The sequence below is a fragment of the Microtus ochrogaster genome, linkage group LG5, assembly GCF_000317375.1.
Source record: "Microtus ochrogaster isolate Prairie Vole_2 linkage group LG5, MicOch1.0, whole genome shotgun sequence".
Lineage (NCBI taxonomy): Eukaryota > Metazoa > Chordata > Mammalia > Rodentia > Cricetidae > Microtus > Microtus ochrogaster.
Window position 1 is genome coordinate 34774367 of NC_022031.1, and position 4414 is coordinate 34778780.

The following is a 4414-nucleotide window of genomic DNA, read 5'->3' on the forward strand; positions in this document are numbered from 1 at the left end:
ACTCACCCGTTCAGATGGGATTCCTCAGCAACTGGATCAATCCTTTTTGAAATTTTTATTTAAACATCTATATTGAACCACTAAACTTATAGTCATTTTATTACTGAGTGATAAGAAATTTTAAGAAATATGGTATTCTAATATGATATAATATTTTTGGTTTATCATTTTTTAGAGTTATCAATATAATTTTCAGACATACCGTAAGAGATATATGTAATTTACTTCTTTCCTAGAAGTGTGATCGAAGTGAAGTCTTGGAACAGCAAATATATATTCCAAAGCAACTTGCATGAGATAATAGTCATGAAATTACAATGTTTCTCAGAACTGGGTTGTCTTATAATTGCCCATTTATATTATTTTATTTTCTATCATGAAAAATGTTTTTAGGATGCTGAAGAATATAAGATCCAAGGACTGTAAAAATAATCTTATAATCCCTTATGAAACATTGGAGCATTGAATCTATAAAACTTCTTTCCAAACTGGTTTTAATTCCTGCAATATACTAGCAATATAGCTAACTGAATAAATGCTTCAAAATTCTATTGTCAAAGGAAGAAGAATAACAAAGCTGGTTATGTGTTGGAGAAATGGCCTAGTAGTTAAGAATACTGGCTTCTCTTCCAGAGGTCCTGAGTTCAATTACCAGCAATCATAGAGTGACTCACAACCACCTTTAATGAGATCTGGTGCACTTTTCTGGCTTGCAGGTAGACAGGCAGGAACACTTTATTATACACAATAAATAAGTAAATGATGGAGAAAGGTCATTGGTTAATTAAATAAAGAAGCTGCTTGCCCTGATAGGTTAAAACATAGATGGGAGGAGTAAACAAAACAGAACTCTGGGAGGAAGAGGAAGTGAGCTCAGAGACTCGACAGCTCTCCTCTTGGGGGCAGACGCCTCAGAGAGACATGATGCTCCACTCTTGCGGGCAGAGGCGAGAGCTCTGCTCTCTGAGGCACATGCGATGAAGCTCCGACCCAGGATGGACATAGGCTAGAATCTCCCTGGTAAGACCAGTGCTCACAGATTATTAGAGATGGGCTAGTCCAGGTGCGAGAGTTAGCCTAGAAGAGGCTAGATAGAAATGGCCAAGCAGTGATTAAATGAATACAGTGTCCATGTAATTATTTCGGGGCATAAGCTAGCCGTGCGGGCAGCGGGGTGCTGGGGACGCACCCCACTGCTCCTATTTCAACAAGTAAATATAAAAAAATTTGTGACTCTCAAAAATATTTGTTTATTCTATTAGCCTATTTTAACAACCACAATAAATTAGTAAGCAAGAGGAATAATATTTAAGGAAGAGTTGAAACAACAGCACATTATAGTCCTCGTCAAATAAATATTAATATATATATACATATATATGAACAAAAATATGAAATCACACAGTAGAAAGTCTGAAAGTGCAATATTGAAGCATTTGTTGCTTTATTCTATATATTTAATTTAATCTGCTGTAGAAAACACAGCTAAACATTTATGACGTTTATGTCACACTCACAAATATCTCAAGAATGTTTATCTAGTGGGTAGGTATAGAGATACAGAGGCCTCACACACCCTGCCCAAGTTTTTGAATTGAACAAATCTTTTCCCAGAAGCATAGCTTCTGATATATTAATGGTAGGCCCCTTACCATCACACCAGTTTCTTCAAACTGGGTTCTATCGAAGCATCACTTCTTTTCTGAGACCAAACAGGATTCACAAAATTAAAAACAATGACAATGTCAGTTAGCCCAAAAGTTACCAAGAATATACAATTGTTCTGATAGGGGCTTAATGAGGTATAGTATCCAAGTAACTTTGAATTCTTAGGCCATTCCTCCAGTAGGAACTATCTGTTTTTAATTTTGTTCACAGCCACATGTCTAGTAACTATGATAGAATTTCTACCATGGTTCTCTGTGGAATTTATTCTTTAACTAGTAATTAATAACACAGGTACTTTGAAATGCTGAGAACAAATAAACTGTCATCTATTTAGTCCCAGCTTCCATTGAGTCTTAAATTTTATCATGTTGTTCTAATGTCTGGGTTATATATATCCATTAGTGTGGTAAGATTCTGCATTGCTTCGTGAATCTCTGGACTACTAATTCAAGATATTTGTGGGAGGTTGGCATCTTTCTTCAGGTGAGCAAGTATCTGGTCAGTTCGTCCCATATACTCTCCTGTCATGACACCAGGTCCTGATACTTCCTTATATTACCTGATTTATAATAAATAGAGAGCAATTTCTTTTTTCAAAAAATATTTTATTTTATATTCTTGGAAATTTTTCTAAGAAACTAAATTATAGCAAGGTAAACAAAAAAAATCACACTGATGTTGATCCAAGTGAACCAGCAGAGGAAAACTTCTCTAATGATGGCTGAATAATATTTTGATTTGAGTATAGCCAAACACCTTTAAGAGTCAGTAATTGCTATCCATCTATCTATCTATCTGTCTGTCTGTCTGTCTGTCTGTCTGTCTGTCTATCTGTCTATCTGTCTATCTGTCTATCTGTCTGTCTGTCTGTCTGTCTGTCTGTCTGTCTATCTGTCTATCTGTCTATCTGTCTATCTGTCTATCATCTGTCTATCTGTCTATCTGTCTATCCATCCATCTATCTATGTATGTATCTATCTATCATCTATCTATCTATCTATCATCTATCTATCTATCTATCTATCTATCTATCTATCATCTATTTATCTATTTTTAAGAGTATTTGGTTTTATCTTAGAACGCATGGTGATGCAAATCTGTGGATTGACTTAAGACCTGCTCTATGAGATTGACCCTATTTGGATGACCAAGAACCAGACACCAAGCACAGCAATTTCAATACCTCTTCTCAGGAGATAATGTAAAATACTCTATTTTCTTTAGATATTACCTTATTTTTTAGCCCATTCTTATTACATCCTTTTTTGATAACAGATTAACATTCAGTAATTTACCCCTGGCCTGCCCTCAGGGACCCAACAGAACACAAGAACAGCAGCAGCAGCAGCAGCAGCATAGACATAATGCTGTGATTATGGCAGCCACCGAGTCGAGCAATGTCCCTAAGCACATGTGCTATATCACCTATAAAAAAGTGAGCATTCTTCCCCCCTCTCTCTTTTTCCTTCTGCTCTCACTCGGAAGCGGCCACTAACACCCCCCACAATAAACTTCCTTTTAGCTCTGTTGCCTGACATGACTTTGTGGTGCCTCTTGTCTCCAACCTGTCAAGGTTATCTTCTGCTGTTAAACTATTACAAAACTTATAAATTAATTCTGCTTCATGAGAAGAAGTGTATTATTTGGAGATGATGTACAAATTTGGTGGTGAGTACAAATTGGGAATCTACATAGCTATGCATATGATAACATATCAGGTAATTTAAAAATCTTTGAAGCTAATAAACTTTGAATTCAAAGACCACTTCCTTGATAATTGGCTGTTGATTGAAGGAAAATATGGTGTTTTATATTTTTTGTTTATTTGTTTGCTTGTTCTTTGATACACAGTTTCTCTGTGTAACAGCTCTGGTTGTCCTGGAATTCACTTCATAGACCAGGCTGGCCTTTAACTCATAGAAACCTGCCTGCCCCTGCCTCCTGAGAGGAGGGATTAATCGTGTGGGCCTCCACATCAGGCTTGAATGTGGTGCTCTAACCTCTTGAAACTCCCATCTGAGTAAGACTAGAAAGGATACAACTTTTGTTAAAGAAATTACTAGAAAAGAAAGATCATAGACTCATTAGCTGTGCATATAATTCTTTAGATTCTACATGTCTGTATTTTTATTTTTGTAATTTTTGACAGGTATAATAGCATATATGCTGATATATATAAATGAAATCAATTCCCACATTTATCACATAATATTAAGCATAAAACCCCTGTTTCGTATAAGAGTAAATACGTGTCTGTGGAAAAGTGTTTGCAATCAAATTAATGAGTCTGCTGAAGATGTACTCTTGCTTTTACAAAGTGGCTTTGCGATCAGAATATGGTAAGATCAATCAACTGGATATAAAGATGCCAATTTTTGTGAGAAGTTGATATGGATGTCTTCATAGGAAGCCAATCTAGCAATAAACTACAAGATATGATAATGGAACCCATCACAATAGCTGTAAACCCAAGAAACATTTAACACCAAATCTTTTGCTCACACTACTCTTAAATGCAACTTAGAAAGCATAATAAATGAATCACTTTCATAAATACACAAAATTCCTTATAGAACTGGAGATAGCTAACAGGGGATGTTTAATGGTTTTTCTTTCCCTCTAAGGGATTATCAGATGCTCCTATTAAATGGCAAGAGCAATTGAACCTGGGAATTTGAATACTCAGCAACAATTTTTTTTTTTTTTTTTTTTTTGGTTTTTCGAGACAGGGTTTCTCTGTGGCTTT

At 35.6% G+C, this 4414-nt stretch overlaps 1 pseudogene; it reads left to right on the forward strand.

Moving 5' to 3' along the window:
* LOC101992047 overlaps positions 1–4414 on the forward strand; it is a 142062-nt pseudogene that overhangs the window by 134931 nt on the left and 2717 nt on the right.